General features: G+C 36.6%; 1 long non-coding RNA gene across 2 annotated transcripts in view; it reads left to right on the top strand.

Moving 5' to 3' along the window:
* The first annotated feature begins 11,392 nt into the window (after positions 1–11,392).
* LOC143249770 (uncharacterized) overlaps positions 11,393–16,019 on the top strand; it is a 43,599-nt gene continuing 38,972 nt past the window's right edge. For both annotated transcript variants that reach the window (XR_013027937.1, XR_013027936.1), the window contains exons 1-2: positions 11,393–11,555; positions 12,363–12,479. This is a non-coding gene — a long non-coding RNA (uncharacterized LOC143249770). The remainder of the gene's footprint in view (positions 11,556–12,362; positions 12,480–16,019) is intronic.

Below are 16,019 nucleotides of genomic sequence, written 5' to 3'. Positions count from 1 at the left end.
TTCGAAGTCTTACCAATTTGATAAAATTATTCAAAGCAGGAAAGTTTCAGTTTAATCAAAACTTAAATTCATAGAATTTGTTTTATCTTACAATGAATGATAAATTTCATGTTTTTAACACCTAACCCAGTTAATTTGCATATGTAGTTAAAGTATTAATTTAGTCATTTTGTTTCTTTGGTATACAGAACTTTCCTATCATTGAATCTACCACGAACGCTTTTACACCTAGTAAAACGTACAATGACTTTAACAACGTTTCAGTGTGATGAAATACAGCTCGCTAGATGACGCCACATATCCCGTTTGCAAGTCTCATTTCACAGTCCTATCAAATACTTGTTTATTCTCGACTTTTTCGTGTGTCGTAAAAGCAAGCAGCAAACAGTGTCGACAGTCGTGTCCACCACTAATAAAAATAGTTTACATAAACAAGAAACATTGCTTGTTTTTAACAGGTAACGCTGTTTCTATTTACGCTTCAGATTGAACAACTACAAAAAAATCCAACTGACGGATCCTTTAGACTTATGAACCTGTTTATTCTTTATTGTCCGCATTCATTTGCCTACTTGTTATTCTACTAATAATAAACAGGTTTCGCACACATTCTATATAAGATGTCAACATATACTTTTCAAAATTAATTTCATGTAATATATTACATGTCTTTAAGCGTACACCTACGCAATGTACTTTATGATCCGTACCCACCGCGGGTATCGAAACCTTGGTTATAACGTTATGGGTTTTTTCACGAGCCGAGGGATATCTGCGCTTTTAGCGTTATAAGTCGTCATATTAACTGCTGAGCCCCTGGGGCGCAATTCTTTGGACGACAACTGCTCATCTGTAGCTGTAGTTTTGTAAAACGATTATTCACACATGTTACAGTTCCTAAGCAGCAAGTCTGTGTGCTTATACGCCAAAATCGAAGTTCAGTACGCGCTATGAGCGCAGCACAGATAACAAATTGTGTAGCTTTGCTCTTAAAATTTAAACAAACAAATAAGCAAATAGCATTACGTTAGCATCATAGTTCTCAGGTGATTCAACAATTAATAGAAGGCGTTTTCCTTCCGTCTTTCAACCTTTGCTCCAAAGATGATGTTCTGTTATTCCACGGTTTAATGTTTCCACTACGTATTTTGAGCTTCAATTTTAACATTTCTCCTCTAGGTGTAAACCAAAAATCATTAAAAAGTGAGTCTGTGTTGCTTTTTGTTTCATTTAGAAGTTCAATGTAATTATTTTTATGTATATTCTATCAAAAGTATTTGAAAACTGAGGAAAGTAACATCGTGTTGAGCAAATTTAAGCATAAATCACAATTATACTAACTTGGTAATACACATCATTCAAAGTTGAAACGTTTAGTGGAATATAATGTCATTCCTCTTGCAAAGATTCTCCAAGTGTGCTCAGCTGATTCTCCAAGTGTGCTCAGCTGATTCTCCAAGTGATTCTCCAAGCTCAGCTGATTCTCCAAGTGTGGTTAACTGATTCTCCAAGTGTGGTCAGCTGATTCTCTAAGTGTGGTCAGCTGATTCTCCAAGTGCGGTCAACTGATTCTCCAAGTGTGGTCAGCTGATTCTCCAAATGTGGTCAACTGATTCTCCAAGTGTGGTCAACTGATTCTCCAAGCGTGGTCAGCTGATTCTCTAAGTGTGGTCAGCTGATTCTCCAAGTGTGGTCAGCTGATTCTCCAAGTGTGGTGAGCCAGCTGGCCTACTCATTTTGTCCCACATTGAGAATATTAAAGCATTCCAGAACAAGTCGGATAAATCCAAATTATGCCTCTAAGCAGGCCGAAGAATATTTGAATTTAATCATTACAAACGTATGATGGGCATTGCATATAATGTAATCCATTATCAAACTGAAAGTGAAAGTATGAAAGTGCAGCTTTATGCAGAACGTCACAATACCATAAACATTAATACCTCCATTAACTATTACGTAGTTCGAGACTGTTAAAAGATCCACACCAAAAACTTTCTTCGTTGGAAAAACACGGTCATACTCAAACTATTCTCTGATACTGTTTCTCCCAAATAAACAACTGATAGCGTTTCTCCCAAATAAACAACTGGTAGCTTTCTTCCAAGTAAACAACTGATAGCGTTTCTCCTAAGTAAACAACTGATACCGTTTCTCCCAAATAAACAACTGTCGAAGGTAATGTTTTTATTGTTCTTAATTTCAACTCTCGAAGCTCTGACAGAGATTACACCTTGCATTTATGGCTGTGATGGGATGTTTCTGGTTTTCGACTCATCTGTAATACCCAGAAACATAGAGTCTTTTGCATTCAGTGGCTGGATTGCCATATATTCATGAACTTCCATTAAAATTCTGGGTATAATTCTAGACATGTAACTTTATTCAATGCTTGCTTTAAATTTCAGGTGATCCCACTGAAATTTTGTAAAAACATATCCAATGTTCTTCTCTATCGTTACCACAGGTCCTACATTGTATTTAGGTGTGACTAGATGGAATGAAATATCTTAGACAGTAATAATTACCAAACAATACAATACAATACCTTTTGAAGCTTCAAGAGCTCTTTTCCTTGTGACATTTGACACCGACTAGCAGGCTGTAGCTGCTATTTGCCTTTATAAATCCCAAGGCATTTCAGAATGAGATTCATATACAAGTTTAGTGGAGAGAGATTCATTACTAGCTACAGGTGTGTTGTCCCTATCCTTTTGTTAATACAAATCATTACTAGCTTACAGGTGTGTTGTCCCTGTAATACAAAGAATAATTTTGAAATACATTGTATTTGTATTCTTTGACAGATTGTTTAGGCAGAGTATTCATGATGAGACTTTGTAGAATGGACAGCAACTGCCTGTTGTGAAGACACAAGTGTAGAGGACGACATTTCGAAAGTCTTCCGCCTTTCGTCTTCAGGTCAATGTGTGTGTAGGTGTTGTCGGTCTTTTATAGTGTTCTGGTGGATTGTAGAGAGCGTGTTATGAAGGTTTTATATTAACACTATTAAACCTTCAATAAACAGAAATTCCAAATTAGAGAAGAGTAACCTGTGACTGTCATTGGTTGAATCTACAGCAAATCTATCCTCCAATCAGAAACAGTGATAATCCAACCAATCATAACACACTTTCCACAATCCTCCAGGACACTATAAAAGACCAACAACACTTACACGCATACTGAACTAAACTAAACCCCTGCCAGGTTAGTTTGCGTTTGCGTTTACGCATACTGACACCCTCAGTAACAGACTAACTGAAATAGCATACAAATATTACTTAAAAGCAGAACATAGAAACGAACTAATTGCGTCATTATACAAATTCGCCAGCACTCTTACAAAATACATCTCACCATAAAACATAGTTCAACAATCCCAAACCACTCGATAAAACACATAACTAATTGCGTCATATACAAATTCGCCAGCACTCCTACAAAATACATCTCACCATACAACATAGTTCAACAATCCCAAACCACTCGATAAAACACATAACTAATTGCGTCGTTATACAAATTCGCCAGCACTCCTACAAAATACATCTCACCATACAACATAGTTCAACAATCCCAAACCACTCGATAAAACACATAATTATGAATAAGGTGCATATCTGTTTATATATATGTTTTTGTTGGGTTTTTTCTCCAGCTCCGGGCACAAGACAGGTGGAACATTCGGCGCCTGTCCTGTGAAAGTGCGTTTTCTCGGGGCACTCCTGTTTCCCTCCACAACACATTCTGAGGCACTTGGATTTATAAATCCCAGCCACTCCGTGGTTCTGATCACGTGACGGCCCACTGATTGATGTGGAGTTGGTCTTCTGCTGGCGGGCTTTGGACCTGTCCACTTCATTTTTACCACCTTTGTCTCGCTCTGCTTTCTCACCCAACATTTTCATACTGCCCCACCTCAGTTCATTGCTTCAAACAAGCCAGATTGAAATACAGGAAATTTTCCTCGTACACATAAATAATCCTCCACGAGCAGGAACGAAGAGGATCTACAACGTTCCTGAACACCCCTGTAGGGTAGAGAATTCCTCAGACTTTTCTCTCTCTAAACTAAGCCCCTGCCAAGGTTTCTTCTCGTTACACTCACTGACCTGAAGACGAAAGGCAGAAGACTTTCGAAACGTCGTCCTCTACACTTGTGCCATTTTACAAAGTTGTAACATTGTATTTCTACTTAAAGGTTACTATCTCAATTTTAAAAACGTTCATGTACTCCTAAAAATCAAATTTCAAACAATAAAGACTTAATTTCGTGCAAAGCTACACAAGGACTATTTGCGCTAGCCGCCTCTTATTTAGCAGCAAAAAACTAGAGAGAAACGCAGCTAGCCATCACCACCTACTGTCAACTCTTGGGCTATACTTTTACAAACGAAAAATTGGGTTGGCAGTCATATTATAACTTCCCACGAATGAAAAGCTACCTTGTTTGTTGAGATGGGGATTTCAACCTGCGACCCCCAGATTGCTAACAGAGCACTCTAACTACCTGACCACAACGAAAATGTAAGAAAGATTTTGTATGCTTATTTTCCTATTGAACAATGAAACAAGTACAGGCGCTGGAAGGAGAGGGAAGTGCAAAAGGGTCACATTGCACAAGAGCTCCTAACCAAAAGGGGCCCGAAACTTTCAATATTCGTACTTATAATGTGTTGCAGAATCATTTTATATGATCAAATTTTTAATTTTTTTTCAATATAATGTCCTTTTTTATATTTCATGTGAACTGTAATTTAAGAGTTTCGTTATGAGACCTCTGTACTAGGATCACAGAAAACACGACAACAAACCTGGCTCTCAGAAACTGTTACATGAAGGAAAGAACAACCCCTCGAATTAATCAAAACAAATAACACCAAGACTGAACTTTCAAATATTAAATTTGAAACTTCAACAAAGCCCAATAAAACATGAATAATTGTACTCACTGTTACTCAGTAGCAAATGAAACAGTTTTCATACCATAAACCATAAACATGCGAAAAATGTTGATGTCACACATCCTACGAGCTTTATTTAAAATACTAACAGTTGGTCTGTTAATTAACTCCTCCGCTGGGTCAGTGCTAAGTCTACGAATTTACAATGCTTAAAACCAGCGGTTCGATTCCCCTCGGTGGGCACAGCAGATAGTCCCTTGTGGTTTTGCTATAAAAACAAACAAACACTGTGCTAATTTAGACGTTAGTTCATTTGCTTTAATATGAAATCTTCTTGTATTATTGTCATTCATGGTTAAGGTCCTTGTAATTTCTATCGTGAGAAGAAAAGGAAAAAAGCATTTCTATACTCGAAATTAATTTTAGACACAGTTGAATCTAGTATATTACAAGCTTAGCTTCAACTGTTTTGTTATATATGTTTCAACAGTATTAATCATAAAACGGATTAATAATTCTTTGTATTGTCTGGTTACCTGTAAACATTACTGAAAAAACAAATTAAAATCTTAGAAAATGATATATATATTAGGCACTAGATGGCACTACAATCACAAAATAATAGTAAGTACATGTAGCTGGAAAAGGACTTAATCACTAATTTTTTAACACTCTAGCAAAGTTAAGTTCCCTTAAAATATACAAACAGCTGATAAAATGACGTGAAAGTCAATTATTCATAACAGTTTTCTTAATCATGAGAAGTTTCAGCAACTTTGCAGAATTTTCAGGTAAAATTTGTGACATTTTTTATTGATAACTCCAGGCGAGACCGATTGTAAGCATGTCAGAACGTAAACCTACGGCTCCATGTGGATGTCCCGTTAATACATATAACCTTGGAAATAATTTAATTTGTTCTGAAATTTTGAAAAAATATGTACACTATAAATCTGCGTTTAATAATTCATATTAAAACCAGTAAATGATAATTGTATTAATCTGTAACTTAATTCTAATTTGTAAATGATCTAAACCAAACTGATGAAAACTTGTACACTTCAACTTTAATTTGGATCCAACAATGACAGTTACTGCTCATACGGTGTGATAACTTTAATAGGTGCTGGACCACAATTATGAATTTTGTATCCCTGCCGGCCTGTTAAATCCTGGAATTAACGAAAGGACCCGTCGGTACTGAGTAGAGCAAATAAATGGTGACTGAATTAGTTTCATGCATTCTTCTTTGTCTGTTTGTTTTTGAATTTCGCAAAAAGCTATTAGAGGGCTATCTGTGCTAGACGTCCCTAATTTAGCAGTGTAAGACTAGAGGAAAGGCAGCTAGTCATCACCACCCACCGCCAACTCTTGGGCTACTCTTTTACCAACGAATAGTGAGATTGAGCGTCACATTATAACGCCCCCACGGCTGGGAGGGCGAAAATGTTTGGTGCGACCGGGATTCGAACCCGCGACCCTCAGATTACAAGTCGAACGCCTTAACCCACCTGGCCATGCAGGGCCTCATTCTTCTTTGACTTCAATCACATGTTCTTAAAATTTGAAGTAATAAACAAGACTAAATTTTGTAGACACTTTGTAAAAAAAAGTTTTAAATATATCCTTTGAAATTACAATACCTCTCCTTCGTATCCTCAGTTTTTTTGTAACTAAGATTTGAAATTATTCACCTACACTGGTGGCCAAAACCTTAAGTTCAATGAACATAAAAAAAAAATATATGCATTTTGCGTTGTTAGACTCAACCACTTATTTGAGTAGAGTTTCGAAAGATGAAAATAAGAAAAGGGAAAATAAAAAAAAACTTTTTTGGCATCTAATAGGAAAATTGTGAACACTGTGAAATTAGCCTAAATAATAGCTGGTCAAAAGTTTAAGACCATATTGAAACGAAGCGTTAATCGGTAAACACATAACGAAATTTAGTCATTTGTGTTCAAGCATTAGCGTTGTCAACATCTCCCACTGACATCTCCTGTGTTACATTGGGTAAAAATATGGCAAAGGCTAAAAAATAGACAGAGTTTGAAATGGCAGAATTGTCGAGCTGCAAAAGCAAGGTCTCTCTCAACGTGCCATCGCAAGTGAGATTGGGCACAGTAAAACTGCTGTTGCAAATTTCTTAAAAGACCCTGAGGGATACGGAACAATAATTTTAAGTGGTCGGCCCAAGAAAATGTGGCCGGCGTTGAGCAGAAGGATTCGACGGGTTGTCCGGCAAGACACCATCCGATCGTCAAACCAGATTAAGGCCCTTACGGGCGCAGAATGCAGCTCAAAAAACACTAAGACAGCATCTACGAGAGAAAGGCTTTAAAAACCGTAAACATCTTCAAAGGCCATGCCTCCTTCCACACCACAAAACACCTCAGTTAAACTTTGCTAAGAAGTACCAAACATGGGGCGTAGAAAAGTGGACAAAGGTTTTGTCCTCTGATGAGAAAACAACTAACCTGGATGGTCCAGATGGCTTTCAACGTTACTGGCACGATAAGGATATCCCACCGGAGACATTTTCTACACGACACATGGAGGAGGTTCCATCATGACCTGGGGTGCTTTCTTCTTCCATGGAACAATGGAGATTCAGGTTATACAGGGACATCAAACAGCAGCTGGCTACATTGACATGTTGGATAGAGCATACTTATTGACTGGAGGCCGTCGCTTGTATGGAAATGACTGGATCTTTCAGCAGGACAACGCTGCAATCCACAATGCCCGCAGGATAAAGGACTTTTTCATGACGAATAACGTGATTTTTGGACCATATGCGTGTTCGACCAAACTGAACCCCATTGAAAATGTTTGGGGGTGGATGCAAGGGAAGTCTATAGAAATGGACGTCAATTCCAAACAGTTCATAATCTTTGTGAAGACATCTTCATCACTTGAAATAACATTCCAGCCAGCCTTCTGCAAACGCTTATATCGACCATGCCGAAGCAAATGTTTGCAATTATTCGCAATGACGATCGTGCAACTCACTACTGAGACCTCTTGTTTGGCATTTCCTACCCTCTTTAGGACTTCTTTTTCATATGGTCTTAAACTTTTGACCAACTAGTATTTAGGCTAATTTCATAGTGTTCACATTTTCCCTATTAAATGCTAAAACAGTTTTTTATTTTTATTTTCATCTTTCGAAGCTCTACTCAAATAAGCGGTTGAGTCTAACAACGCAAAATGCATACTTTTTCTTTATGTTCATTGGCCTTAAGATTTTGGCCAGCAGTGTATATGTACGAAGGCTGTTCAAAAATTACGCGGACTGACATCATAAAACAAAATGTACTTTATTTAGAAGTTACAGGTCTGGGACCCCTTCAAAGTACTCTCCTCCCCAACGCACACACTTATCCCAACGGTGTTTTCACTTGTTGAAACAGTCCTGGTATGCTTCTTTTGTAATGTCCTCCAGCTCCTTCGTCGCATTTGCTTTAATCTCGGGAATCGTCTCAAATCTTCTTCCTTTCAAGGGTCTTTTGAGTTTGGGGAACAAGAAAAAATCGCAAGGAGCAAGGTCAGGTGAGTAGGGGGGTGGGGAAGAACAGTGATCGAGTGTTTGGCCAAAAACTCACGAGTTCTGAGGGCTGAATTTCGCAGCAACGCGGTGCATCTTCAATTTTTCGGTCAAAATCTCGTAACAAGATCCAACTGATATCCCACACTCTTCAGCAAGCTCCCTGACAGTCAGACGTCGATTTGCCCGCACCAGGGTGTTGATTTTGTCGACGTGTGGGTCGTCAGTTGACGTGGAAGGATGTCCAGGACGCTCATCATCTTCAATGGACTGTCGACCATCCTTAAAACGTTCATGCCACTTGAAACATGTCGTACGCTTCATAGCAACATCAACGTAAGCCGTGTTAAGCATAGCAAAAGTTTCAGTCGCAGATTTTCCAAGTTTAACACAAAATTTCACAGCAAGTCTTTGCTCCTTCAGGTCATTCATTCTGAAATTCGCCAAACGAAAAAATCGCACTTCACTTAAAACCGCGTAGCTAATACACAACTAAAGATATCTGCAATCGGGAAACGGCGTCGTAATCAGCTGATCTGTGCGAACCTAGCGACACCAAGCGGATTCCCCTGGAACCAACTGGAGCCGCGCAATTCAAACAGTCCGCGTATTTTTTGAACAGCCCTCGTATATGTTTCTTGACACCTAGGTAAATAATTTCAATTTTATAAATATGTAAAGTATGTAACATATTATTAAAGAAAACAACGAGTTGGCAAGCAGGAATGAAATGTAAAACAACGTTTCATTCGCTTGTTCTCGACAAGTTAAAAAAAACAACCCCATTATTTTGTTTTAATGTAAACAAATCTATATTTTCATATAATCACGCGTGACTAACCACGACAAAGTGAAATTAAATTCCAATGCTTAACTTCTAAATTTTATAGTCTAATTAATTAATGTTCTAACATAAACGAGGTAAATAATTTCACTATAACAAAGAGATCCGTATGTGAGCAACAAAGACAATAATTTTACACGCTACAGTTCTGATCCTTCATTTTAGTTATTGATTAATGATATTAAATTTAAAGAAAAAACATAAAGTATTCCATTACAACGTGGACAACAATTTAAAAAAAAACTAGAGAAAAATATGTGGTTCAGTAAAGTCCTATTGCAAACATTTATAGCGCACGTAAATGAGCTAGAAGGAAAACAGAACATTATTAAGTTTAATGGTCAAACGAACTTGTACTTCCAGTTTACTGAGTTTTACAAACGGACTTGTACTTCCAGTTTACTGAGTTTAAAGGTCAAACGAACTTGTACTTCCAGTTTACTGAGTTTTACAAACGGACTTGTACTTCCAGTTTACTGAGTTTAAAGGTCAAACGAACTTGTACTTCCAGTTTACTGAGTTTAAAGGTCAAACGATCTTATACTTCAAGTTCACGAAGAGTAAAATGGTAACAGTTATTTGTACTTTTAAATTAAATTGAAAAACTTAAAGTAGCACTACATTCGTTTGTTTATGTTTTTCTGAAGATTAAAAATATTCTACAAGCCTATCAAATTCCAAATGTTTAGCATTATCAGCCCTCAAACTTACCGCTGAGTTACTGGAGGAGGAAATAGGTACATCTAATTCTTTTTATTTTTATTTATTTATTTTAAATTGTCCAATTCTGATATAGTCTTGGAAATTTTCAGGTTGGGTATGGCTTAATGGTTAGCTTTCTAAACTGCGGATTGAAAGATCCAAAGTTCGATCCGTGATATACTTCGTTCTGTCACCTGCAAAGACTTTGAATGAAAGACAAGTTAATCCCACTATTCGATGAAAGTGATCACCTAGGAACTGAGTCCTGTTGACTGGTTATTTTCCCTCTGAACATCAGTTCTAGTTTGTTTGTTTTTCAATTTCGCACAAAGCTACTCGAGGGCTATCTGTACTAGCCGTCCCTAATTTAGCAGTGTAAGATTAGAGGGAAGGCAGCTAGTTATCACCACCCACCGCCAACTCTTGGGCTACTTTTTTACCAACGAATAGTGGGATTGACCGAAACATTATAACGCCCCCACGGCTGAAAGGGCGAGCATGTTTGGCGTGACGGGGATTCGAACCCGCGACCCTCAAATTACGAGTCGCACGCCTTAACACGCTTGGCCGTGCCGGGCCCAGTTCTAGTTTACAAATAGCTGTACTTCATCTTTAGGAGTCTGGCCTAGCCGTTTATCCCATAAGACTGGAATCGTCAAATACTGGATGCTTTAGAACATAGCTAATAAAAAGGAAAAACAGCTTTATAAACTGATTTACTCTAATCCTGCCCGAAAGAATTTCAACTTGTCACGAGTATTTGGCATTCCCTTTTGTTTTTCTTTAAATGGTCACAATATTTATTTCAATATTACACCACCATCTAGTTGGACTCTTCGTTATTATAACTATAGTTTGTCTAATTATCACCCGGTGATGTTTAGAGAAAAGAAATTATCATGGCCTGGAAACGAACGTTGTCGCTGTTTTTATCTTATTTCTCATATCCTAGTGTATCACTTATGTAATTTATTTTAAAACGCAGTAGATATAATTCGGTATTGATGTATTTATTTATACCTTTTATTAATTTGAAGTTAACACAAAGCAACACAACGGGCTATTTGTTCTCTGTCCACCACGTGTATCGAAACCTGGATTAGAGAGTTGCAATTCCCCGGACATAATACCGTGTCCCCGAGGGCATTTTATATCTTTCATCAATCATTCCAGAAGGTCAGTAGTAGGTCAAGACAGCCATAGAGACAAATATACATGTTAGTGTCAGCAGAACATTGCCAAGCTCCCCTCGCGCGAAGAATGGAACGCTGTTATAAACACATCCTTACACCTAGCGGCCATATTATGCTCCATGTAGCCGAGAGGGTATTTACTTGTTTTCAAATAAAGAAGAATGGATCGCTGTTGAAAACACATCGTTGTACCTAGTGGCGATATTACACCCCATGAAGCCGAGAGGGTATTTGCTTGTCTTCAAATAAAATAGGCTTAGTGTTAAGAAAGTTATTGTCGTGGGTTAAAAACAAATTTATTTAGTCACGACAAATAAAAATTGGAGACTTCTTGGCGCAGTTTGAACAACAGATGTGAAAATGTACGTAATAGATAGGACCTTCCGTGTTGTTAGTAGTGTTTTTTTATCAAAGGAGAAAGTACAGGTCACTTACTACAATTTTAAAATGTTATGCATCACCAGATCTATCTGTCAGGAAAATGTATACAACTCCTGGATGATAATTTTGTATAAATATAAATTTATGAGTTAACTTTGCACGCACACATTTTGTTAGCAAACTTCGCGAGTTTTCTATTAAATTACTTTCCTTTCTTCAAAACTTCACCCAAAGCGATAACAAGATCTCTTATTGACTATTTGGCTTAGGAATTAATCTGCGAACTGAGATTACAAAATCCACTTTTCAACCACTAAAACTATTCAGACTTAAGTACTGATAACTAGTCTTAGTTCTTTAGGAAGGTATTATTTGAAACGGTCCCAAATTTTTCTCATGTTTGTCTACTTTATAAAGAAAACAAATTAATATAATATCAGTTGTATACACATTAGTATCAATTGATTTAAAAATTTAAAAAATGTAAATATTTTTTCTGAGGTTTAATTTATAACAGTAACTATCTATAATTTACCAGGATATAACCAGTGCAACAGTAACTCGAATGATGAAATTCACTTCTGAATGTTTTATGGGACGGCTACATCTGTTATGAGATAAGCAATTTTTTATATAATATTTTATTATATCTCGTTTCTGATTTGTTCTTTAAAAACCTTCATACTGGCTCGAAGAAAGCTTTAAAATATTTAATATTTCAGATAATTTAAAAGTTAAAAAGAGAAGTTATCAAGTTTCAGCCTTAATATTTTGTCTTCCTTGTCTAGGTTATCGCATTTGGACGTTAATGTTATACCTTCATTGACAAAGTCTTCAAGCTTCAACGTTAATGCTCTATCTTCATTGTCAAGGTGAAAGCCAAATAATATCGTCATTTATTTTTGGTAAGTTGTAATAATCGATAATAAATCTTCTTAATGGATATTTTATCTTTTTCTGAAACATGTTCGCGTTTTTCTTGTAGCAAAGCCACATGTGGCTGTCTGCTGAGACCACAGTTGTAAATTCGAAGACATACTACTGCTGTCTCAGAGGAGGACTTTCTGAAAAATTTGTTCCTTGTTGCACGTACTTTTATGTTAACTGTTTCTAAAAAATATAAAATTAGGTACTATTGTAAAAAAAGTGTTTTAAATTGTTTGGTTGATATTTAAGATTTCATGACCGTCAAAATGGTTCCTTGGTTTTGATTGTTAATTATTATTGTTGGCCTCTTTTTTTTACATCAAATAGTCTGGCACAAAGTTTCCTCACTCTAGGAATCTCCTCCGGGTTCTTACCCTTAATTTAGTTTGATTTAACTATCGTCTGCCGGTTCCCCAGTGGCTCAGCGGTATGTTTGCGGACTTACAACGCTAAAAACCGGGTTTCGATACCCGTGGTGGGCAGAACACAGATAGCCCATTCTGTAACTTTGTGCTTAATTTAAAACAACAACAACTACCGTCTGCCCTCTCTATTTTTTACTAGACAAAAATTTCCGCCTTCTAATTCACGTATTGTGCTATAAGTTAAAGGCCCCCCCCCGTTAGTACAGCGGTAAGTCTACGGATTTGCAACGCTAAAATCAGGGGTTCGATTTCCCTCGGTGGCTCAGTAGATAGCCTATGTGGCTTGGCTATAAGAAAAACACACACACTATAAGTTAAGTATTATATTGTACATTATATATCATACGTTAAATATTATATGCTGCACATTAAATAACTGATTAGATTATGTTATATATTAAACTGTTTAGTAAGACTGTTTGTGTTAAATTAACTATTTTGTAGAAAAGCTAAAACTACAAAACGTTTGTTTCTTTTTTGAATTTCGCGCAAAGCTATACGAGGGCTATCTGCGCTAATTGTTTCTTATTTAGCAGTTTTATAGCTGGAGGGAAAACAGCTAGTCATAACCACTTACTGTTGAGCTACTTTTTTTACTAATGAATAGTGGAATTGATCGTTACATTTTTATGTCTCCACAGCTGAAAGGGCGAGCATGTTTTGGGGTGACGAGGATTTGCGTCAGCTACCTTCAGATTTTGAGTCAAGTGCCCTGACCACCTGGTCATGTCGGGCCTTATTTTAATTATACAAACCTAACAGGTTATATTATTGTACATCATAAAATCTAGTTTCCTTTTAATTCTATTTTATTATAATTTTGTGTATCTAATAAATAGCGTCCCTCAATGGCACAGCGGTATATTTAAGAACATACCCTGCTAGAAACCTGGTTTCGATATTTATGGTGGGCAGAGCACAGAGAGTTCTTTGTGCAGCTTTCTGTTTAACTACAAACAAACAAAGTGATGAATAGCTTTGTAAATCCAAAAGCGCATGAGTTTATTTGATTATGTTCATACCGATCTATCTTATAGAGAGTTTGAATGTATATCAAACTTTTAAATGTTTATTTATTCGTGTGAATGTGAATTTACAAACAGATTAATTCCAGAAAGAAATGCGTTGTTGTAAATAACGCCTAAATGTGCAAGTATTTCAAACATACACTGATAATATCATTCTAATAAAATAAAAACAGCGAGGTTTCCAGTTTGTAATTATACAAATAATTTTACTTGAGTTCATGAGTTCATTTCTGAGTATTTTTTTGGTGGGAGATTGTATAATAGTTAATATCAGATACAGTACTTAAATTAACATCACATGATATTATGAAGTTAACGTCAAGAGATATCACTAATGCTTAGCGTTTCCTATTGTGTTTATAGATTACTTGTGAATGACACATTTATGGAACATTCCGGTCACCAAATAATTAATTTGTAAAAATGTATATATGATTATGAGTACCTATTTTATTTACATATATGTGTTTGCAGTATTTATGTTGCACAACCGTAAACCTGACTACCCGTTAAATGTCTACATGCATTTTACAATATTTCCCGAATCCATAGTGTCATTTCTAAGTCATGTATTTCAGGGCGGCTGGTATGGGTATTAACACATTTACCAAAATAAAGCAGAAAACAACGTTTTGACCTTCTTAGGTCATCTCTAGTTAACCGTTAATCTGAAAATGACCTAAGAAGGTCGAAACGTTGTTTGCTGCTTTATTTTGGTAAATGTGTTAATACCCATACCAGCCGCCCTGAAATACATTTTTAATTCAAGTGGGTTTCTCGTCATCATGAATTTATAAGTCACTTTGAATTGAAAATATTTTCAGCCATAGTACCCATATCATTAAGAACATTCCTTCTATCAGACATAACCAAACCAAGGCAAACTACAGGTTCAATAATGGATTATGATCTAAGTGTTAGAATTTCGCGCAAAGCTATTCGAGGGCTACTTACGCTAGCCTTCCCGAATTTAGCAGTGTAAGACTAGAGGGAAGGCAGCTAGTCATTACCAACCACCGCCCACTGTTGAACTACTCTTTTACCAACGAATAGTGGGATTGACCGTCACATTATAACGTCTCCACGGCTGGAAAGGCAAGCATGTTTAGTGCGACGGGGATGCGAACCTGCGACCCTCAGATTACGAGTCGCACGCCTTAACCCACCTGACCATGCCGGGTCCCCAACAATATAGTAGCAATGTTTGTAGTTCCATAGGTTTTATAGACAAACACCTGTATATTCTCAGCAATATAGTAGCAAGGTTTGTAGTTCCATAGGTCTTACAGACAAACACCTGTATATTCTCAGCAATATAGTAGCAAGATTTGTAGTTCCATAGGTCTTATAGACAAACACCTGTATATTCTCAGCGGTAGAATAGCAAGGTTTGTAGTTCCTATGGACTCAGATTTCTTTATTCAAACCTTTAATTTTAGCGCTTTTATGCGAAGTATTTCACATGACATGCAACAATAATTTTTATGTCCAACTGTTTCATTGAAAACTAAGTGTTTTATTCGCTGAATAAGAATAATAATTTGATAATCAGTGATTTCGAGAAAACCCACTTGTAAAGAAAAACATATATGTATAAACGGCTCGTTTGGGTTGCGAAAATATTTTACGTAGAGGAGCGAACAACGTTTCGACCTTCTTCGGTCATCGTCAGGTTCACAAAGAAAGAAGGAGGTAACGGACCGAAAGCTGACCACATGTTTGAAAGGGGTTGTGTAACTGAGTGTCGGAATGTAGAGGGCGGTGTTAAATGTTTGAATATATAATTTTATATTATTTACTATATTATTCTTAATATAGGAATAAAGGTTTTCCCTTGTATTGGTTTATTTTAGGTTTAAGTTGTTGTATAAGTAAGGCTTTTTTAATTTTGCGTTTGTTTATGTTTGTTCCTTTATTTAGTATTTGAGTGTTTTCTATGGTTATGTTGTATTTTATTGACTTGCAGTGTTCGAAAACGTGTGAAGGTGACTTTTTATGTTCTTTGAATCTGGTTTCCATTTTTCTACTTGTTTCTCCAATATAGAAGTCGTGGCAGTTATCACAT

Source organism: Tachypleus tridentatus, chromosome 4 (genome assembly GCF_004210375.1).
Source record: "Tachypleus tridentatus isolate NWPU-2018 chromosome 4, ASM421037v1, whole genome shotgun sequence".
NCBI classification, from domain to species: Eukaryota; Metazoa; Arthropoda; class Merostomata; order Xiphosura; family Limulidae; genus Tachypleus; species Tachypleus tridentatus.
The sequence above is the reverse complement of the archived record's forward strand: the minus strand, read 5'-3'. Positions and strand labels throughout refer to the sequence as shown.